Source organism: Mixophyes fleayi, chromosome 4 (assembly GCF_038048845.1).
Source record: "Mixophyes fleayi isolate aMixFle1 chromosome 4, aMixFle1.hap1, whole genome shotgun sequence".
In the NCBI taxonomy this organism is placed as follows: Eukaryota; Metazoa; Chordata; class Amphibia; order Anura; family Limnodynastidae; genus Mixophyes; species Mixophyes fleayi.
The window spans coordinates 224219288-224243998 of NC_134405.1; the positions used below are offsets into that span (position 1 = coordinate 224219288).

The window sequence follows — 24711 nt, forward strand, 5'->3', positions numbered from 1 at the left end:
GAGTGTGTATCTGACTCATCACACCTTATTTTCTCTCACTATATTACTTATTTATATTGTGGTAATACACTATGTGGCGCCGTGTTTCCTTTATTCCTCTATAGATTTTCCAGACTCACCACCTGTTTTGGAACTGGCTGCCTCCTGTACATTGGACTTTGGGTGTATTTATCCCGCTTAGTGACTGTACACTGAATAGGGTTACGCGCCCCCTTTTTATGTGGTATCTGTTGTCTGCATCAACTTATTATATTATGTTTAATTAGGAACATTCTGCAATTCCCACCTTGCCTCTCTAACGATTGGATTTTGTATTCGGAAAAAGGCATGAGCATTCTGTTAACTTTGTGCTGTAAAAATAATAAATGTAATGTGCAGCAAAGGTATAATGCAGTGGTGTAGCAAAAGGGTTTACAACAGTTGCAGTGGTGACCAGGCCCTTAGAACCCCATAGGCCACCATCTTCAAACAAGTAAAAGGCACCCTTGCTATCACTCATCCATCTGCTAGGCCCTTCTCCCCTAACTTGATTGCAGTTCAAATCCTGGGTGTGTGGTCTCTGCTATAAGAACATATAATTATAAAAACTCAGCATCTCTGTCATAATGAAAATGCTCACAGTTCTGGAGAGGCTCAGAGGACAATAGCAGGTGCCCTAGATAGATATGCCGTCTAACAGGTATATATCTATGTTTCTGCAGATCTGCATGAGCTGCATTTACGTGAACACAACTTTAGTGCACTAAGCCTGCATTTCCATGCCCCTTCCCTCCTCCGTCCTGCCTCTTTTTCCACAGCTGTTGTAATTTCCACACAAGTCTGCACAGGAACCCCACTATCTGGGCAAGCATAGAGCTGTTTATGTGTCATGTTAAGGATATTTTTCAGAGGGTTATAGCATATCATCTATTTATTCTAAAAAAAACAAAGCAAGCCTACACAAAACAGTGGAATCAGTTGCCAAACCTGCGTATGATACAATTTAAGGAATCAAGTGATAGATACATATAAATCGGTAAAAATAGACACAAAATCTAATTTAAAGTTAATTAACATAGTTATTGCTATATTAATCACAGCAAAGTATAGTAATGATAATAACATGACCCACAATGCCATAAAAGTCCTTACATAGATGGATGAAGGCCCACCAATTAACCACAGGGTTTCTTGGCTTCAGTCCGAGTTGGAACTACCATCAGAGCAGTCCATGCAGGTCCTAAGTTGCCCGGTGATGAATGGGGGGCCCACCGATCCAGGCCCATCTACTCCAGAGGCTCCCAACAGAGTTTTGCAATGTGGGATGCCTCTTGTGCAGTGAAGTCCTATTTGGATTTTCAGTTTTAGAACTGAAAGACTAAATGAAGCTTCACTTTGTCATTGTCAGCCCAGCCTTCAGACTACTCTCTGGTTACTATGGTTTAGTGCAAATTTTACACCTAAAATGCATTGCGAGTAACGGAGTACTTGGAAAGAAGAAAGCATCAGTGAGGCAGACATAAATAAATACACTGAAAGAACACCCCCCCCCCCTCTTCCCAAGGGATGGGGCAACACTATAGCACAGAAGCTTTGACCTCTAAGTGGCCGACCCATCTGACCTCATTGTATTCTATTACTGTATCCATCTCTATACTAATATGCTAAATCCTATCCTCACATATCTCAAGTTTCAGAGATGGCTAATTCTGTGAGCATGGATTGAGATTAAAAAAAATTAACTCATTGTCTGCATAGAAAAGGCCAAAGTGCATCTGTCTGATTTGACAGTTCAGGGAAAGTTCAGGCCATGAACATATAAAGAAAAACGTGTTGTGGGTTACATATTCAATCTATATTTTGTCTACAATGTGTTGTTAAATCTAAGTAGTGTTTTATTGTAGACATAGCTGACATTGCTAGAATGTCTCAGAGACTTAATCCATAAATAATGCAGTTTAAACATATGGAACTAGAAACATGTTATATTATTCATGGAAACTTAATTGGTAGGGCAGCTTTCCACGAGGTAAATGTTCCATTTAATGGGGGTTAAGAAATGTCTTACTTATGATGCGCACATGCTAAAGACAAGTTAATACTGGAAACTTAAAATCATTGAGGGAGAACGACTAACATCATAGTAGGACCTGATTTAGTGTTGCATGTTGCAAGTGCATTTCTGCAACGTAATGGTGCAAATTTGATGCACTGTAAATGTGTACAACTTGCATCTATATTTAGGGGTGAGCATATGTTGCACTTTCAGCCCTTTGCACTTGCAGACCATTGATATTTTTATGTATTTATTAACATTTATTTATAACAGTAGCATGCTCTGTAGTGCTTTGCAACTGGGAAGAATCTCAGTAATAATATAAGACTAGGTATTAAAAGACAGACAAAGAGAGTTGATACATGTTGTTAAGTGCCACATAGTGCATATTGGTCCAGGCAGATTGCAATAGGAAAAAGTGCTGTTCATATGCAAAGTTGAGGGATTAATTTTGCACTTACATAAGCCTGGTACAACTTTTTTGCTCAATATGTATCTATGGAAAAGAAAGTATGCAGATGAATTTTTGTTCATATGCAAACGATGCATATTTACGTTCAACGCGGGCCCATAATATAAGGACCTTTAATTTTAGTATACTGCATGATGTGCATAGACATATGCAGGCCAGATTCCTGATTTTCTATGATGTCTTAAAAACACCAGATGACTAAGAAAGAGGGGTGTGCAAATATGAATGTGTGAGCCCATAAAAGTGGGCACACTTGTGCAAATGTATGTGCACTGTACTGTTCGTAAATGACTGTAAACTTTTCATAAGATCCAATCCTCACTGTGTTCCATATGCTTCCTTTTATCTACTCATAAGCAAATCACTTCATGTGGAGTCAGTGACGCTGAGTACAAAAACAACATGACTAAGCAATTAAGGGAAATAGACTACAGAAATCAGGCCTAGATCATGCTTGATCTTTGCCTGTCTATTCCACACACTAATTTTACAATTATGCCACCATCAAGGTTATTTTTGCAGAGCTGACACTCAGGGGAGCCTTCGGTTCTCCTTTTAAACACATCTAATACATACTTACCAACTTTTAAAGCCAGCTGTGTGCGGGAGGGGGTCCGTTGAGGGGGCGTGGCCACGTGGGGATGTGCTGTTAGGCTCCGCCCCTGTCAATCATGAGAAATTCTGGCCAATCGCAACAGGGGGCGGGACCACGATGCCGCGGTTAGCCCCGCCCCCACCATCTACAACAACGGGGAGATGCTGGATCCGGGATTTTTGCCTGCTCTCTCGGGAGTCCGGGAGAACTGAAAAAAATTCGGGAGTCTCCCGGACATTCCGGGAGAGTAGGCAACTATGATCTAATACAGTTTACTTTCCTCAGAGTTATCATAAAATGAATGATCTCCTTTCAACTATGTAGTGTTCTAATACCAAGCTATGTCTGACACGTGAATTCATAAGAAAACAGAGACCTGAACTTATTAAGTGTAATTTATTATGGAAAATAAATCCACAATGCTTAAAATAAAAACAATTAACAAAAGACATACAAACATGTAATGCAATTGTTTATTGTAAAATAAAAAGGAATAAAACAACATAAATGATAACTTACAGTGGATCAATTTCTGCCATGCTGGGAGAAGCAGAAATAAAAGGACACTTCTCAATATCATCATCATCAATATAAAATTGACTCCCAAAAAGTGAGTTTCTTAGAGTTACAGGACATTATTTGAACATGCTGCAGACCCCACGGCCCCCATTCCACTGTGAGGTCAGGACTAGAAAGTCTGTGTAAACACAACAGTTCATAAGTTTCCATTCACTTGCATACAAATATATAATACATTTTCCGATGTCCTTATTTCCCTTTGTTGAAATTTACCCCCAGATGCTCTGGTTAGACCTATCAAGGTCTTAGCACAAAGGACAATCCACTGCAGAACCTCTCACCTCGGGTCCAGTGTCTGGGGACAATGGTCTGGGGTTGTAGTTGGCCTATTCGACAGGGATGATTTGGGGCATGGTTTTTACTTGGACTGCTATCACTAGGCCCCTGTAGTATTTCCACTCTCTGTGTCCCCTTCCGAAAACGCACTGGCAACACTGATATCCAGCACTTCAGCATTGGTCTGTGAAATCACAGACAACACACTCTATGTCTTCTCTTTAGCCTGACTCCCATTTTGCCTGTTTTTTATTCCTTTGGCACAATACCTGTTTCAGATTTTCCTTTATAGGAATAGGGATAAATCTGGAGGTAACTTCCTGTAATAAACATGTCCCTATCCATAAGAGGGTCTCCTCTTGGGGGCTAAGTGAGAAAGCACCTTCCTTTCTTCTAGACTCAGATATTGGGGAATCCACTACAGTCAGGTACACACTAACCTCTATTGCTACCTTCCCGTTAAGCTGTTCCCAAAAATTTTGTCACACTACTCCTTCTACACATGGCTTAGTATACAAAGGTTTAAGGTAGAGGCCATCCTCCTATGATCCTCTCATATCTGTCTTTACCAGAGCCTCTAGAGAACTAGGTGAATTAACCACCATCTCCCTCTTAAGGTAAGTAGGACCTCACTTTACCCACTACAGTTTTGAGCCATGCAGATTCAGGCACAGATAGATATACAATTTTCCTCTGAGAAAGTGATAGTTTCTTAGACTTATAGGACATTTTTTAAACATGTTGCAGGCCCCACAGCACCCCTTCCACTGCGATATCAGGACTAGAACTTCTGTGTTAATGCATATTAGTTGCTCATGACCTCTTTGCAAACACCTTTTATGCCAGGTTATCTTTATCCAGGCTTAGCTTCGCACCAGGATGTCCTACACAGATGATTTTACCTCCGTTCGATTGCATGCCAAACATGATTCCTGTAAATATGATTTTGGAGAAAATATGATATGACATTTTCCAGTGTCCTTATAGCCCTTCATTCACACTTACCCCCAAATGGATTTTTCTACCCTCTCCAATTTTGTTTAGTTAATTAGACACACTCTACCACAGTGTATCTATCAGTGCCTGTAAGATAAGAGACAGGTATGTGCACCCTCTGCCACATCATGTGACAATGTCTATGGGCTTGAATTTTACAGTGCAAAAAGCTATTGTACTGTGGAACACAAACCCTTTTGGGTCTATAACAAGTATTAGTGGAATGAACACTTCACAGAAGTCTACAATAAGTAAACAATATTATGATTCATAAAGTGCATGGGCTAAACAGAGACTTCCAAAGAGTTGGAAATGAAATGTTTTTACCAATAAAATAATAAAAAGGCTTTTTTTTTATCATGGATTAAAATAAAATCACAATTTTAAAGACTTGCTAAATGTATTAAGAATACCACACGATATGTCAACATAACATGATATATAGTAAGAAGCAGTTACAATGAAAGAAACAATTTTGGATGTAGATTCAGTTGCTAGGTACTGTCATTAAGAAGATAAAGTCATCTTTAATCAAGTTTACTGACCAAGAGATAAATATACTTACAATATATTTGTGTATGTAAATAAAGAGTAAACGAATATTTAATTAACTGTTCACAAAAGCATTTGCTATTAAATTTGCTGTCCATTTTTACAAGTACATACATTAATTTACTATCTTTTATGGTATAAATGCATTTGTTTATTATTTGTGAATACTTTGTTAAATAACACATTTCTAAAACATATAATAGCAAGCAACACTGCGGATAAAGTCAGTGGAGGAGTGAGATCTCTAAAGGTAGAATTTCAGGTTGACTTCAGATGATTATGTAATATGAAGTGGTTCAAAAAATCTTTTTCCAAATCAAAATTCTTTATACCACTGGTGTCACAGCAAACCCCTATACCAGTGGTTCCCAAACTGTGCGCCTAGGCTCCCTTGGATGCCTTGGGGATCTCTTATGGGTGCCTCGGCCAGAGCCAGTGGTCAGCAAGGTGGGGGACTACATGGTAATTATTTTGGCTTAGGGCCGCATTGAAAATTTTTTGGAGACCCTAAGGATGCCTTGAACTGAAAAAGTTTGGAATCCACTGCCCTATGCAATAGATCAAACCTGGTTGGGATAGTATTCCTGTCCCATTTATCACGGCACACATGGAGATTATGGTTGGGAATAGCTCACATAACTCAAATACCAATAATATACCTTTAGTGTAATATTTTGTATATATTTCTTGACCCCTGTATACATTCTCCTGATTATATATTATGCTAATGGTAGACCAAATAGTACACCCCATTTCTCACAGGGAAAATTATATATTCTCCAAATTGTGTCTTACAAGTAAACACAATATTTAAAACAAAATGTTTTTTTTAATGAAACGGCAATGTCCACACCTACAGTTGCTTTGTGGGGAATCATTTCTTCAGCCAGTTTTCACTGATAGTTTGCAGAAGGAAATTAGACGCTGTAGACTTCTTGCATCAACAGTTTGTCACAAAGTTCAGTTCTCAAATCCAGAAACCCTACCCCTTCATTTCAAAAAACATATGTGATATTTATAATTATATTATTACAATTCAAAAAAGAAACAAATTGTATGAACTCATTATCTTCCCCATCCCAAATGAGTATGATATCTTCCAAAAATCTAATCCACAATTTAATCTTGGCGAAAAAAAATGTTTTTTATCTGTATGCACATAATTGTCTTCAATATAGCCAAGAAAATATTGGCATATAGTAAGGCCAAACGGTCCCTACTGTCAAGCCCTGTTTTTCATGATACAGTAACGGTACACTTAAAAAAAAAAAAGAAAATCAATTATGTTCTAGCACAAATTGTAGTGATTCCTTAAGGAATGTAATTTCCTTTTCCCCAAATCTATTTAATTCAAAAAGTAGTAGACTTTCCCATTCTTATGACAGATAGGTCCTATAAATTTACTATGTCAATGCTAGTTAAACCACTATGGTGTGAATGGATATATACTATTTAAACCATTTGTAAAACCATCAGTGTATCTTTAACCACTGAGGGAACCATGGAGATGAAGGGTTCAACATAATTTTCCTGAAAATTATACTTTTCAGAACCTCTCCTTCTATACACTTTCTGAAAAAAAAACCTTTTTTTTTCCTATAGGTCTTTAGTTTCATCCTACAGTTTTAGTGAAACAATTTAGAGTAGAGAGGGATTAAGGGATTTTTAGATTTTATTTAATCCTTTCACTGCCAAAGGGTTGGCACATTTATGTTTAGCCATTAAGGGTCTGATTTATAGTTAGGTACAGAATTTACAGCTGAGCAAAACATGTTGCACTGCAAGGGTTGTGAATGCAAAGTTTTGCAGGCAGGGCAAATACTGCCGGCTCTTGTATGCTGCTTACACATACTGGTCGGCTCTATTCTTACATTGCATTTTAGATTTGGGCTAGATCTCATCAAAATGCTCCTCTCAAAACTCTAAGGAGTCTGTTTATGAAAGAGACAAAAGCCCTAAATCTTGCAAAAATGGAAGCGTTTAATACTTCTGCCAATTTATCAAAGCCCCCCCCCCCCCCCCCCTGGTGATGACTATCACGGGCTTTCTCTGTTGGTAGCTATCACTTGGGGCTTCCTGCAATGATTTCTGCCTACCTACTGGGAGCTCAGCAATGGAAAAAATGCTTACTTAATAAAGCATTCTTTCATTTTTTGTAAAATAAAGTTTATTTTTATTTTGTTTTCTATTTTTTAACATTTCTTTTATTTCATAACTTTATTTATTTATGAAATATGGAACTGGAAGTCGGAGTCCAAGATTCCAGTTCCAGTACGTATACGTGAACTGGCATTCAGGCTCATGCATGCACAGAGGCTCTCTGCTCTGGCCTGGCTAGTGGTAAGAGAGGCCCCCTGCTCTGACCTGCTGTCGCCGGGGAGCCTGGTGACATTTTTGGTACATTGCCTTATTAACACTGTCAAGCACTGTTTATAAATAGACCCCTAAATCAGGTTGTGCATTTACCTTTCCTCCCTTGCAGCACAAAATAGTTTTTCCAGGTTCAAATTTTGCACCCAGTAGTTGGACTTGTTATTAACTCTATATCAACCACTAAGGGTGAATGTATTTTTTTCTGGGCAAGTTCAGCTTTATATTTGTACCTCATGTAAGCTGTTTATTTTTTTAAATAGTGGCTAAATAAAGAAAATAAAGTAAAATATAACGTTTTGTCACTCATAAATTTTAGTTCAGTCAACGTAAAATAGATCACATAGCTAAAACTAGCATCCATATTAAAAGACCTACACAATCCTGAAACACAACAGTGCTTACATGTGCATAAAATAAACGCAAACTCACAAGCCCAAAACAGTCCTTGTGGCCCACAAGCCAATTTATTTTTGCAAACTATGTACCCTAAGGAAGCTTCAATAATTGGATGATTCCCCTAATTATCAGGGCTACCTGGAGCTCCAATTCCCAAGTCAATGAACTTTGCTAATCTGCAACTATATTGCTCAACGCTAGTATAGACATTACAGGAGACGATCTTTTTCTCCAGAGGTCTCAAAGGGCCTGATTCATTAAGGAAAGTAAAAGCAAAAAAATTGAGTAATTTCGCACTTGGGCAAAACCATGTTGTTTTGGACGGGGGGGGGGGGTAAATTAAAATGTGAGGACAGATTTATAATTAGGGTAGGGCATGTCCTAGATCAACTTTAAATATCAGTGTACAATGTTAAGTGAAGCCATTTTAGCTGAGGGCACTTAAAATGCATGGATTATGTTTTTCAGGCCCTTACCCATTAGGGGTTAAAGTTGTTTCATTCCCAGCCAATAGAATCCATGGGGAGTGGTTTCAGTCACCTCATTAGAAACTCCCATGGGCTTCTAGATCTTTCCTTCCCGGGATTTCACGGATGCAGGAGCTCCCTGGAGACAGATAAGATTGTTTATTGCTTTTAGCTTTAAACTTTTCTTTCTCTCTGCTTTCATTGTTTTCCTTGTCTCTGCCTTATCTTTTGTCCACTCCTTTCATCTCCTTTCATTTTTCTCACTCCTTATTCATTTTTCTCTTTTCAATTTATCCCTTTCTCTATCCTCCTTTCCATTCACCTTCCCACCTCCCCCCCCCCCTCCATTTTTCACTTTTCCCCGGTACTTGCCCTTGTTGGCACTATGTCCAGACCCAGGAGATCAGCGGGCCCCCCTGCACGTTTGTTAGATGGGTCGCAGCTCCCGGCCGGGAGTCTGCGCCCGCTTGTTACCTCAGACAGCTCTGCCTCCACTAGTGAGGCGCTGGACGCTCCGCCTGAGAGCAGGCGTCCCAGCGCGGTTAATATTGCAGAAGGGGACTCCCCTGTCATCGGGTCTCGGCGGAGATGTGGGCATGGGGCTAGGGGCGGTCACCGCAGGTCCCGTGCACCAGAGCGGTCAGCGGCGCTGGCCGTTTCTGGTAGCGATGCTGTCAGGATCCCTTCACTCATGCCTGAGGGATGGATCAGGGGTAGAGGGCGCCCTCCGGTGGCTCATAATATTAGTCTTCGGCCTATCATACCACCTCAACTATATGTGCATTCATCCCCTCAAACCGTTCCCACTATGCAGTATAATCTCGTATCTCCAATTCAAACTGCTAATGCTCCTCAGCAGGGCCTTTCATATAGCGGTTCCATTAATGTTGGGGGCCATCCCCCGGCGTTGGTTCAGTCTGGGGGTTTTCAACAAATGCCAAACATAATGCATCGTCCATGGGTAAGATCAGAGAGAATGCAGGTAGAACCGTCCCATGGAAACCCGCCCTTAATGGTCATTACCGTATCCTCCTATTAATACAGATAGAGCCCAGCATACCCCGCAGAATTGGATGGCACCTTATCCACCTCCTTATAGCCCAAGTTATACCAATCAGTTGAATGCAAACATTAGAAACATACCCTTCCCTGTTCATAGTACCCCCCCTGTTATGGCGGTACTTCTCAAGATTTGGCCCGTCCACCAGCCCCAGGTTTTGCTTTTAATATGCCTGTCCCAATAGAGTCGTTGAACAGTATTTCAGCATGTAGGGTTAACCAGTCGGTTGTGTCTGAAGTCGCTAACATCCATTCTGTTTCAGTGACTGCAACATCTGGTGGAGGGGTGCCCGCTCCATTGCCAGAAGTACTCACGGTGACGGGGAGCTCTTCCTTACAGTCAGAGTCAGCAGCGGATTCGGCCTCAAGAGGAGAAGCATCAACACAAGCACTCGCGTTACCAGGGACATCTGCGCTAGGAGGTGAGTGTGAATCTGTTTTGACACATCGTTCACATACACGCAGCCCTCCTTTAGCTAGCACTAGCGAAGAATCAGATGAGGAAGGTCAGGGTCCGCGCAAGCTTTTAAAAATCTTAACAGAGCATTTAGCGAAGCCCACTAGGGTGACCCCTTCAGGCGTAGCACCACCCACAGCGCTAGAAGGTCCTATGGTACGGTGCGATAATACAGCCTTGTTAAGAGGCGTGCGTCGCAGTTCAAAGGATAGAATAGATAAAGGGTACTATGTTGATTTGTTTATGCTCACCTCCGCAGCCAAAAAAGAATTGCTGGCTGCCTGTGGGAAGAGTGGAATGGGTGAAGAAAATTACAGAACTTTCCCAAACTGGTTGAGGGGGTATTGTATATTCGCTGCCATTTATGTGGAGTCTAGACCGGACACGCGGGCGGACGTGTGGAGGTACCTACACCTGATTAATGATCTGTGGATTAACGCGGGTGGTACAATTTGGAGGCGTTACGATGAGAGTTTTCGTAGCAAGGCAAACAAAATGCATACTATCCCATTCGGGTGTAAGGACGTAGAGTCATGGATGGCGCTGATGCTGCCAACCGAAGATTCTATGCCCCCTTTGGTACCTAGGTTTCAGAGCTAGGGGAGGCGTAGTACTCCCCAAAACAGTAAGAACAGATGTTTTGCATATAACAATGCCTCGTGCGGAAGGGGTGAATCTTGTAGATATAGGCACGTGTGGTCCAAATGCCGAGGCAGTCACCCAGCTAAGGACTGTACCAGGCAGTCATCAAGAGTGGGCAGGGGCCGCGGGGCGCCAGGAGGTGCTAACTAAGGGGCAATCCCCTATTGAGTTAAAAGTTCTGGATAAGTGGCTTAGTTTTTTCTCAGATGTTGTTCAAGCCGGGTGTCTATTCCAAGGTTTTCATTATGGTTTTCAGCTCCCAGTAGTAGGAGAAATTAGGTCTTCGTCAGGCAGGAATCTGAAGTCAGCAATCTTGCTTCCTGAAGTGTTGAAGGATAAGGTTATGAAGGAGGTTAGCTTGGGTCGTATGATTGGGCCTTTTGATTCCCCCCCAATTCCTGATTTGATAATTTCCCCTGTAGGAGTTGTCCCTAAGAAGGCTGCGGGTAAATACCGCTTAATACAGCATTTATCTCATCCTCCCGGTTTTTCAGTTAACGATGCAATAGATGCTAGCTTCAGCTCAGTCAATTACCAGTCCTTGAGGAGGCCTTGGCTTTAGTTAGGGACTTTGGGCAAGGGGCTTTATTGGCCAAGTTAGACATTGAATCGGCATTTAGACTGCTGCCGCTTCACCCGGAATCTTTCAGATTCATGGGCTTTAGGCTACAGGACGGTTTCTACATTGATCGCTGTCTCCCCATGGGGTGCTCAGTGTCATGCGCTCTTTTTGAAAAGTTTAGTTCATTCCTGCATTGGTGTGTACAAGCAGGAACGGGTCATCAAGGAATCGCCCATTATTTGGATGATTTCTTGTTCATAGGTCCCCCTTCATCTTCAGTGTGTGCAGACACGCTTTTTTCAGCTACGGCATTGTTCACAATCATGGGGGTCCCAGTGGCGCATGACAAGACTGAAGGGCCTAACACATGTCTGTCATTCTTGGGCATAGAGATAGACACCATTGCAGGTTGTTGTCGTTTGCCTGAGGAAAAGATAAACAAGTTGGGGGCAGCGGTTTCTGAGGCGATTAGTTCACAGGGTAGCTCCTTGCGTCAGGTTCAGTCTCTTCTTGGATCACTCAATTTTGCATGCAGGGTGATACCGATGGGACGTATTTTTTCTAGAAAATTGCAAATGGCCACATCAGGCTTAAAAAGGCATCATGCCAGAGTACGCCTATCGGCGGAAATAAAGGGAGATTTGAGAGTATGGGCCACATTCTTGCAGTCTTTCAAAGGAGTGCGGATATGGCCTAAGAGACAAGTCTCAAATGTTTTGTTGGAATTACACACAGATGCCTCTGGGGCGAATGGTTTTGGGGCCATTTTTCAGGACGAGTGGTGTGCAGCCCCTTGGCCTGAGGGGTGGCGTCAGAGCGGTTTGGTGTCAAATTTGCTGGTTCTAGAGTTATTCCCAATAGTTTTAGCCATTGATCTATGGTGTCAGAGGTTAGCGGGCAAGAATGTTGTTTTCTGGTGTAATAACCTTTGGGTTGTGCAGGCAATCAATCGCCAGAGCACTACATCATTGCCAGCAGTGAACCTGTTACGTAGGCTTGTTCTGAAATGTTTGGAAAATTATATCATTTTCCGGGCCAGACATGTACCTGGAGAGGTGAATAAGGTGGCAGATGCGCTTTCGCGTTTCCAATGGCGCCGCTTTAGGGAGCTAGCTCCTTTGGCTCAATTAACCGGCATCCCTTGTCCTTTCTATGCATGGCAGTGGGTCGAGTCGGAATGATCGAGATCCACAATACGAGCGTATCAGTCAGCGTGGAGTCAGTGGGAGGCTTTCTTGCAATCCAGGGCCCCAAGTACATCAGGTCAGGCGGAGGAGATTTTAGAGTTTATGTGGGAAAAATATAACACGGGTGTTAAAAAGGCAGCCATGGCCTCAGCGTTAGCAGGCATTTCTTTCATGGCCCAATTACATTCAAAAGTTGATCCCACAAGAGGTTTTATTATTTCCAAGGCTATGAAAGGGTGGGCTAGAACCCGCCCTTCTGTTCCTGACTCTAGGCGTCCTATTACGGTTCCCTTGCTTAGGCAGTTGATTATATCGCTTGCGGAGGTCACTTCTAGCTCCTATAAGTCCACTTTATTCAGCGCAGCTTTTTCTATGGCGTTTCACGGAGCGTTTAGAATTAGCGAACTTGTGGCTAAATCGAGAGTTTCCCTAGGTACAGCCCTTTTGGGAAAATATACTTTAGTTGCTAGTACACAGGTCTCCGTAAAAATTGCACGATCCAAAACGGATCAGTTTAGTAGGGGTCATTGGGTCACCTTGTCTCCTTGTAATGATACGACTATATGTCCGGTGGCTTGGTGTACTAAGTTTGCAGGAATAAGGCCTAGGGATAGCGAGGCTTGGTTAGTACACATTGATGGGTCTCCTTTGTCCAAGTTTCAGTTTAATGCCATTTTTAAAACTGCGGTGATAAAGGTGGGTTTAGACCCAAAATTTTATGGAACTCATTCGTTCCGTATTGGAGCAGCTACAGCTGCTGCCATAGGAGGGGCTTCCGTTCCCGATATTAAATTGTTGGGGCGATGGAAGTCCGATAATTATAAAAGGTACATTAGACCTTAAGGTGGTTATATGCTCATGTTTTGCATATGTTATTTCTCTATTGCCTACACTTTATTCACTTGTCTTTACTGTTATCTTGCTGGTCCTTGTCCCTTCTCCTCCTTACTCTTCCCTCCCCCCTTTCCTCGGTAATCCAGGGTGAAAGCTGCTTGCCGTGTTCAGCGGAGGCATGGAGGGATTTTTTCCAATTTCTCCTACGGATTAAGGCCTGATTAGTGGTGAGCCTCCGGGGTTTTTTGGGTTGGCTCACCTTCATCTGGGTTACCGTTCCTTTACCTTCTTTTCTTAATTAAACCTGTTTAGGTTGGTACTATTTTGTTCCATCAGGGGTTGTTAAACCGTATGGGTTGGTACCTCATAGCTTATGTTAAACCATGATTGGTTGGTATGTTTGCATGTCAGTGTTATAAATCACACAGTGGTTGGTAGTCAGGCATAGAACCGTAGAATTTAATATATTGTCATGTTGGTGTAATCATGACTTAATTTCCGACTTCCTGTTAAACCTCTAAAGGTTGGTATGTTTACAAGGCACGTATAGGTGTCATATCGCATCCTCATTGAGCATATATATTTTAGTATCATTCCCCCTCATCAGGGTGGTCTAAGTAATCCTTATATTGGTGTCCTCCTTAAATAATAGTCGTATAAGTTGGTATTTATAGCCTCACACATATAGTTTCCCTCTTAGCTTAAGTATTTTTATTCATCAATTGGCCATATTAGATTTCTGAGTTAGTATATAAGCAGTTCTACCATATACCTAGTCATATAAACCGGTTGGTTGGTCCGTTCCCCTCCCCTTGTCCCACATTTCCATACGATGTTGGTATTAAACCTTTGCGGTTGGTTTCAAATATGGACAATTGTTTAAAGTATCCCGGGATCGGGGTCATTGCTCTTTAGAGCTGGTGTGCCTTGGGTTATGTATGCATATAGGAAGTAAAAAGTAAAGGATACAGGGCCTGTGTTGACCCTGGTTTATACTCAGGGAATATTTTGGAATATTTGTGCCACTCCAGATCCCCAATTCTTTCTATCTTCGGTTTACAGGCCTGAAGATAAACATTTGGATAATGGGACACTCATTTGTGTATTGGGCTTCAAAACATCATTTGACGAATGAGTGGTCTAATTTCCCATGCCCGGTGGATATAAAATGGATGGGGAAGAGGGGCCTTTGCTGGCCATTCCTGGTTTCTTGGTTAGAAGAGGAATTGGAAAAATCACAACCTCCTGATATTCTTGTTTTGCACCTCGGGGGGAATGATGTGGGGAAGACAAAATCATTGGCCCTCATAATAAACATTAGAGAAGATTTACGTGCTATTCAGGCACGATGGCCTACAATTAGGATTTGTTGGTCCAACATTATCCCTTGTCTATACTGGAGGTTTCCCATTCGCCCATCTACACTTACTAGATTATTAAGAAAAATTAATAACGTCACGGGGAAACTGGTTAGAGAATTGGGGGGGGGGGTAGAAATTTTCCACCCATCCATTAAGGCGGATAATACACATCTGTTTAGGCCAGACGGTGTTCATTTGAATAAAGAGGGGATGGGGTTTTTCATCAGGGAGATTTATGAGCAATTAGGTTTGTGGTTTTGTTCTCGTGGTGGCGGGCTGGGAACCCGTTAAAGGGTACCAGCTATTGTAGGAGAGCAGTGCAGTCAACGACTAGTCACAACGGTGATTAGGATATTTGGCCGCACATCACTGCCCCTTTCAAGTAACATTACTCTTGATCCTTCTGAGTGGAGGATCCCTTGGCGTGCTTTGCGTGGCCGTCAATGTTGAGTCCAGAAGGAAGCAGTCATGCTGACGCCTGTTTAACACCGGCCAATGTTAAGGGAGTATTCCTTGGTTTAGTTTGAATGCCATTTGGGCATTGCAGTATTTGGTTAGATGATTAGTTGTTTAGTTGACTGCAGTTTGCTCTCGCCACCACCAGGTGACTTTCATTTAATTGGTTTATGATTAATAAAAACTGCAACCTTTTTGCCAAAGTAGCTATACGTGTCTGTGTCTTTATTTCATTAGTTTAAGTAACACTTTTAAGGTACGAAGGTTGGTAAGGTGCGTAAAGGAAAAGGACATTAGCCATATGCGTTTTATGTTAAGTGAAGCCATTTTAGCTGAGGGCACTTAAAATGCATGGATTATGTTTTTCAGGCCCTTACCCATTAGGGGTTAAAGTTGTTTCATTCCCAGCCAATAGAATCCATGGGGAGTGGTTTCAGTCACCTCATTAGAAACTCCCATGGGCTTCTAGATCTTTCCTTCCCGGGATTTCACGGATGCCTCCCTCCCGCCCAGCTAGTTATTGTTTGATTCTAACAATCTTTTTTACAGAGGAGGCGCAGTTGGTGGGAGAGCAGTGCAGTCAACGACTAGTCACAACGGTGGTTAGGATATTTGGCCGCACGTCACTGCCCCTTTCAAGTAACATTACTCTTGATCCTTCTGAGTGGAGGATCCCTTGGCGTGTTTTGCGTGACCGTCAATGTTGAGTCCAGAAGGGAGCAGTCATGCTGACGCCTGTTTAACACCGGCCAATGTTAAGGGAGTATTCCTTGGTTTAGTTTGAATGCCATTTGGGCATTGCAGTATTTGGTTAGATGATTAGTTGTTTAGTTGACTGCAGTTTGCTCTCGCCACCACCAGGTGACTTTCATTTAATTGGTTTATGATTAATAAAAAGTGCGACCTTTTTGCCAAAGTAGCTATACGTGTCTGTGTCTTTATTTCATTAGTTTAAGTAACACTTTTAAGGTACGAAGGTTGGTAAGGTGCGTGAAGGAAAAGGACATTAGCCATATGCGTTTTAATAAAGCTATCAAGTATATGTGTGCATGAAAAAACAGCCAGTATTTATCTTATGTGCAAAATAATAAACTAATTTGCACCCCTTGCATTGTAACATGGTTTTCTCCAGAAGAAAACTTCCTCATTTTTAGCCTTACTTTCCTTAATGAATCAGGACCAAAAACTCTACCAAATTCCATTATGGCTCCTTGATCAATGTTTAGTCTAACCTAAGAAGCACCGCTCCTCCAGTGCAATTGGCAAGAGACTACCCATTAAAAAGAAAAAAAAGTTAATTTAATAATAAAATATTGAAAAGGGGCAGAGAGTAGGGGAGAAAAAAACAAAACGGTTAAATACAAAGACAGCTGCATGAGCATTTAACTGAAATATTTTAGCTACTATTCTCACTCCTCCAATTAAAGACAGACACACATGCTGTGATCTTTTTGTTTTTTCCAATTGCAGAGCTATCAGTTAAGCCATATACACACGAAGGGACAGATTGTACGAATATGGTTGTTTAGTGAATGGAGCCAGGAGCATATGAGAAGCATATGAGCTTCATTGGTCGGACTTCCTTACCCACAGCTGGCTATATACAACCATCTTTTACCTATAGGAAGAACTGCTCTCTAAACAACTTCACTATATTCTACCATCTTCCCACTGGGTATTACCCGTGTGCCGCTGTTTATTGATTTTCTATATATGCCTATGTTTGTATATGTCTACAGAGCTCTGTTATTCAGTAAATTGTCCCAAAATCCAGCTCGATCCATGGATATTATAATACATTTTAATGGATACTACACTGTTTTATTATATGTTTTAATAAATTAGATATATTTTATACATCAGCGCTGCCACTTTTTCATTTATGTTTAGTGAATGGGCCAATATATCAAATTTAAAGAGACATGTCCTTTGTGGAATGCCAATGTGATCAATGCCAGCTTTCTCCTATTGGATTATGATTGAACTGAATGGTGATTTTGGGTCCACATACCTGAAATGTGTGGCCAGCTTTAGGACTTGTTCATACCTAGCTGTTATTCCACTTTTCAACCGTGCACTAATGCTTCAAAACCACAATAAAAATAGGATATATGTCTTTTTATTGGCTTGTACCTACCATTGTGTTTTTAAATGCCATGTTTAAAATTTTAGAAATGAAAACAACTTATTTCTCAGGCATTACCACCCACTAACAACACAACAGCGCGTAACTAAAATGCATCTTAAGTGTACATTAGTTTTATTTATCTGTTTTCCCACCGCATATGTGTGAACGAGTCCTCAGCCTAAATGAAGCTAATCTTTGCAATTTACTATGGTAGATTTAGATAAATTATTTCCATGATTACACTCTTAGTTGAAATATTTCTATTATAACAAGTCCCATACACTTGTACATTTACATATAGTGCTAGCTCTTTATTGTACTACTGTGTGTACATAAATGGTGTACATTCCCCAGCTATTACAAATCAAAACAGCTCATCTATGGTCCTTTGATTATTTGATTATATTAACTGAGCCACAATGTGTGCTTTTATGGCTTGCAAGAATTAAAAGACAAGAGTTGTACGGCAGTGCATAGACTTCTTTATTTATAACAATAAAGTATAGGTATACAAAGCAATACCAAATTCAAACCAGTAAAAAATAAATCAGGACATACATAAAATGTAAAAACAAATATAGACATATCACAATATATAAAAAGTCTATCATTATTTTTCTTTTGGCCTGCAGTCAGAATATAATTATCCAAACCATTACATCAGATGGTTATACTGCTGATACCTGTACTGTTGCTGTAAACATCCTCATTTTTTTCAAGTGCCATGAAGTATTCATTTATGTTACCACCAGTAAAAATGGCAAAGTTTTTGGATATATATATTACAATCATACCACCAGTTAAAAGAAAAATGGTAATGTTTGATTATATATTTTCATCATACCACTAGTAGGCAATTGGCAATGCTTTGGATCTGTTAAAATACAACTCTTTTGCATCTTTAGACTAACAATAAAAAAATACCACGTTGAAAAATAAAACTGTAATAAATTGAAATGATAGAAAATAAAAATTATGTGTAAGGTTTATCTGTGAATTTAATGCAAATAAGTGACGAGTTACAAACTTCTTTTGAAATAACTTACCAAGGAGAATGTTGTATTTAGATTATATTGGTCATGACTTATTATAACTAAATGCATTCATTTAATCTCCAATGTTCTTAAAGACCATAGAAAAAGCAAAAGCAAACAGAAACAAATGCCTAGTTTGCATTTTAATTTTTTTTTTTTTTACTTTGCTTTACATTTTGGTTATTATTTTGGGTTCAAATTTAAATTTGATTGATTTGTTGTACAAGTCATAGCAGAGTTTACTAAACCTCTAATTTATTTTGATTAAAATGCACACAATGGACCTAATTTCTAAAAATCTTTCGATTTGCAGTGTAGAACACTTTTGTTGGTGCCTTGATGGTCCACCTTGGTGCCTAGATGGTCGACTGTGCCCACTTCAAAGTGCACTGCCAACTCCGCACTCCAGCAGTGGGCCTAGGTGTGTGAAATGGTGGGGAAATCTAAAGGTAACCTCTATCCAACCTCCTATCACTTTAGAACCACTTCTTTCATTCAATAAAACATTTCAATTTTTCTCCTAAAATATTGCTTTCTTAGCTTCATATATGCTTCAAATTAATCATGAGACTTTGAGCAGTTTTGCATGTTTAAAAGTTTCAAAGCTGATGCTAAAATCGTGTCCTTTTGACATGAGTGAAAACGGCTGCGTGCCCCGCTGCACAGCAAGGGATGACCCATGCAACTCGTCTTCTGTAGCACTTTAATTTACTTCAATAATCTATTATTCTTATTAACATTTAGCTATATAGCACCAACATACACTGCAAAATTAAATATCATTCAGCAAATTGAAATCTAATTTTTTTCACTAAACCCATCTTTTCTCAATCAACCAGTACAAACTTCTGCTCTGTCGCAAATGCTGCTGTTGTAACCTATGCACTTAGAAGAAATTTAGGCATACTTGAACAAATTGAGCCGGATGGTACTGCAAAGAAAATTTTGCACTGCACCTCTGCTGTATTGTGCTCCCTAATTGACACCTGTATGGCTACAGTTAAATAAATGCTAATCCCATCCATTGCTCATGCTGTAGGTAGATTCTCCCAGTTATTTTCATTTATGCATTTTGTTTCAGATGTTATCATTTCAAAGGAAGTGTTGCTTTGGTAATCAGTAGGTGTTAACACATTCCAGTTCACCCAAATAACAAAAAGATTTTAAGAAAAAATATTGAATTATACAGTAAACCGCCTAAAATAATATCTACTGCATAAAATACTTGAGAAAAAAAGGTGAGGGCTACTACACATCAGCCATTGACAGACTTGTATTACTCTTATCCATTATGGCACAGTTCTGGTAATGAGATCATGGTGGGTGCAACATATATTACAAAATGTATATGCCTTCTACAGCAAGAAATACCCTAATGACATTCTTTTGGCTCACTATTTACTTAACGTGTGTGGGTTTTGCTTTGGTTAAATCCAATGCTCAAGCCGGCTGATCCCATTAGTTTGCTACTCTGCAAGTATCATTGAATTTAATTCATAGGTGACCATGCAAGTAAATGACTATCTTTGACTTATCTGAAATAGTGTGGGTATACTGGAGAAATGAAAATCCATTCACATGCAGAGCCTGAGCCTACTATACCAATCACAAATCAAGCCTTGTACTATAGTCAAGGGGTTCAACAGAATTTTACTATGGATTTGTAGATAGTATTGTCTACTGTTTGTCTATATGTCTTATAAGAAGTGTTATAAGTAGTGAGCTGGCATGCAAAAAAAAGGCTTTTAAAAATAATGAATGTCTTATTTCTAAAAATAGTACCATGACTGTCTGTGGAGGGGAGTGATAGCACAGAGATAGCGACTTTCGGTATAGCCTCCTGCACCCACCCCCTCCACAGCCATATAACAGTGGTGAGCATAAATAGCTCCCATGGCTACCTTTGAGTGCAGCTTTAAAGCAATGCTGTGTATACCCAGAAGATGCTGCCCTTTATTTTTCTGGTTGCATGAAAGTAAAGGCTGAGTCGCACCTGCATATTTAAAGTAGAACAAATTACTTTAAATACATTATATGATTCTAAAGCTTCATTTTCATACATTATTACACTGTTACTGAAATTTATAAAAAAAAATGCATGAAAAGCATATGCACATTCCTTGAGACATGTTTTTTCATGTGTTAAAACTCCACTAGCAAAAAGAAAAAAGTGGAGTTCAACGAAAAACCCCAGCAAATCAAAGTATATAATTTCATGTGTTGCAATAAAACTGTCACTGCATATATGTGAATTAACTTTATCAACTGTAATTATTACATTTTTTTGGTTAAAAAAAAAAAGACGTAAACTATCAATGTACAGCTTAAAGTGATTCCAGGTTTAAAAAGTACTGGTTTAGCAGGTTACAATCCTGTTAAAATCTGCAGGCATCTGGATGTGTATACATGTGCATATATGTTTGTATACACTACAAGTATGTAAAAACTAGCAGACAATGGTTGCACAGAAGAGTTCTTACCTTTCTCTGCTGTATAACAGTTATTAATGGGATGATGCTGTTGGATTAGTTATAGTAATTAGAAATTGAGTATCTTTATGGTTATTACAAAATAGAGAGTAAACAGCATTCAATCAACAGTAAAAAAGAAATATTACACATTGTTCTATTGGAGATACTACTAGCATTTGTTTGTATTATGGAGCCACTTCTTACAAATACCTCTTCCTAGTCTGATTCATACCGACCATGTCATATAACAGTAGGTGGACTCTTTTAAATAAAAACTAACTAAAAACGTAATTTAGAGCGGAGTAAAGTGTTAAAATAAAAGCTGAACCTTTACTTATTTGCAACATTCTATGAGTCCTCGACAGGTCTTACAATCCCATGTTACACTGGTAGATTTATAAGGGAAGGACACTGACACCCTCTCATTTTGTTACAAACAGGCCTAGCAGGAAGAGGAGGATTAAGTGGAGCATGGGACTATTAGACTGGTCGGAGACCCTGGCGAATCCAACTAACTGACTGTAGATGGCAAATAAGTTTATGTTTCTTTTAACCCATTTTACTACAAAAAAAATAGTTTTAAATGTACCAAAATTGTATTGGCAAGTATATATCATATGTAAAACAAGCGCAATAGATTATTTTAGTTCACTAGAAAGACCTATTATTGATAAGAAAAAAAGGCAATCATTTTTATTTGCAATAAATACCATCCAGAATGCTTGATACTTTATAAATAGTCAAAGGTGCCTGACTAAATCAAGACCATTATAACATACTCCAAAAACATACTAGTAGGTTAATTGGTTGCTATCAAATTGACCCTAGTCTCTGTGTGTGTGTGTGTGTGTGTGTGTGTGTGTGTGTGTGTGTGTGTGTGTGTGTGTGTGTGTTAGAGAATTTAGACTGTAAGCTCCAATGGGGCAGGGACTGATGTGAATGAGTTATCTGTACAGTGCTGTGGAATTAGTGTCGCTATATAAATAAATGGTGATGATGATGTATGGGCCCAGGGTGAATTTATTTTCCCCACATCCATTTGCAAAACATGAACAGTTACATTCAGCTGTTTTAAGACTTGTTAAATGTTGGCATAAATGTATAGCTTGGGATAGGCTCATGATTACAATAATGTTTACTTAATTACATCCCTTCCCATTAATGGTTATTTGTTGTTTTCAGCAGTCCCCCAGCACTTTTATATACTAGGGCCTCTGTCATTCATCTTCGGTGCTGCTTGGCTATCTTCGTAGTAGGGGAGATCTGACACATAAGCATAAAGGCTTTCTATTACAGCTGCTATGCCACCTCTCCTTTGCTATGAAGACAGCCAAGCAACCCTGGAGGTTATTGGCAAAGGTAGTGATTATGTAAGTGCTGGGACCCTTTTAAATATACTGGATGCTGGATGTTCTAGTTGGGAGATCCCCTCCAAAGTACTGTCATTGGGAAGGGAGGGAATTTAGTAAAATTGGTTTTAAAGTGGAAACCCCCTTTATGTTTCAGCTTATAGTTTTCTTACACTTTTAACTTAAGAGATGTTAGGAATTTGTTGGTTAAATAACTTTTATTAAGAAACTGAAAATTTTAGAACAGGGGTTCTTCATCTCACTAGACCACGGGGGGCTGAAGAAGAAACTATTTTAGTGCATACCCTATCCAGGCTCCATTTAAAGGTGGGCTCCTATCCTGGTAGTCCCTGATCAAATGTCACTGCCCATTTCTCTATTTATTGAAATGGTCCTAAACTTGACATCAATAATGACATATTTATGGCATCACTCCAGGAGATGAAAAAAAAATGATAGACATGATAGAAAAATCAACACACAAATGTATATATCCAAAACACTTTTTAGCAATAGTTTTCCTTCTGCTGATATCACATTTTGAAAATATATTGAGAATTCTGTTGCAAAAAACATGGAATTAATATAAGTAGGAATACTTATAATACAGATTACCATCAGTTCATGTCAGTGTTAACATTCACAGGATAAAATGAGAAATATATTATAACAGATTCCAATGAAGCACTACTAGCAAATGTCACTACTGGCAAATGTTGTAAGATTAATTATTTATGTTATGACATCAGATTTGTAATAAAGTATTTAAGATCATAATTTCTACTATAGTAAATGGTTGCAATAAATAATTTAAATTGTATATAAATACAGACCACTTTCTTATGCCATTCAGGACAAACCTGAAACACGTCTTCCAGCACCAGCACTGAATTCCAATGGTAACGTGCTAGAGAAACATTCTTTGTGGCACAAAGACTGTACATGTATCCTGGGTATGGGGGCATTGAGCGCTACACCACCATAATTCACTTTGAACTGGAGTTAAATAATCTCAATCATATTTTTTGTCATGTTATTTATAATTATTTGAATTTATCTATTCCCACCAGGCCCATTTAGCCACCAGAGTTACCAACTCAATGTAAGTGGTACATATGATAATACTCTATGTACAGAAATGTGTGTCCAATATAAAAAAATATATTTAATATGTGAACTTAAAAAAAAAAGTATATATGTATATCCTGACTCGACACAATATGCTATGAAAATATCTTCACACTACTGTCACTGGGCTTTCTGTTCTTGTCATGTACTGACAGCATTCCAGAGTCAGGATATTAGGGGGTGTTTAAGGTCACAGATTCTAATCAAACTACAGTATATTCTGGTCTGTCTCGTGGATGCCAATGGGTGGAACACAATGCTGATTAACAGCAGGATCAATCCAAACGGTGAAACAACCAATTATCCGCTGATCCTAAAACGTGTTTAGTTTTCCATCTTGGCAGCATAAAACCACAGATATTTCCTTAGGCTTTTAGTGTTTGTTGTAGCTTTGGTTCTTTGTTCACCTGCGCTCACAGGTGTCCCTCATCCTCAATGTGCATGATAAACAGTCCAGTGAGGCACAAGCTCCCGTGAGTGGTATATAATTGATGGCAATGGTGGTATTCATCTCTAAATTATCACAAAGGAGTCCAAACAACAGTTTGTTGCATAACAAGAGTAAGAGTCTGTTTTCAACTGCTCCAGAAAAAACAAACAAATATAGTGCTGTAACCTGTAGATAACAATAAAACATGGATGAATATTTTTAGTGGAAGAAAGATTGGTAAATTGAAAGTAGCTACATTTTTGTAAATAAGCATTTATGTTTTAATTACTGTCAAAAAGGCACATGTTCATCTAGTAGAAAGGTTGTATTAAAAGATTACAGACGATGGTCATTTTTGTAAAATGTTGCCAAACTGTCAATCCTGAAGGTTTGACAAATGATCACCGTGTGGTCAACACAATACACCTGTGTAGGTATGTGCAACACATTTCAAGAGCCTTAGAAGACGTCCGTCAGCTATGTTGCTTCTGTTTCCTGAGTTTGCTTTAAAAATTCTCCTGGCTATTAGCCTGAAATACCAATACTACTGAAGGTAATGCTTTTTAGGTTATATAATAAATCATTTTTATTGGACATGCCCTCTGAGAGAAGCGAGTTGCAAACACAATGTTCAAAATACTTATGTAGCATTTATTTTATGTCTACTGAATATATAATTACTACAGAACTGGCATGAGTTATTGCACACCAGATTACACTGCAGTATGCAGTATTAACTAGTGTTTTTAACGCTAACAACATTTCATAAGTAAATTCTAATATGTTTATGCATGAGTGCTCTGCAATATGGAGTATAATAATATAAAGTTGTAAACGACTTAAAAAAACCTTAGCTGTACATGATGAAACAA

General features: G+C 39.4%; 1 protein-coding gene and 1 long non-coding RNA gene across 2 annotated transcripts in view; both read right to left on the minus strand.

Moving 5' to 3' along the window:
- Positions 1-24711, minus strand: part of LOC142150080 (uncharacterized) — a 493307-nt gene that overhangs the window by 240156 nt on the left and 228440 nt on the right. The gene's annotated exons all lie outside the window — the stretch shown is intronic.
- The window catches only part of KITLG (KIT ligand), a 55107-nt gene continuing 51150 nt past the window's right edge, over positions 20755-24711 (minus strand). The window contains exon 10 of the mRNA XM_075209377.1: positions 20755-24025. The gene's annotated coding sequence lies outside the window, so the exon portion shown is untranslated. The remainder of the gene's footprint in view (positions 24026-24711) is intronic.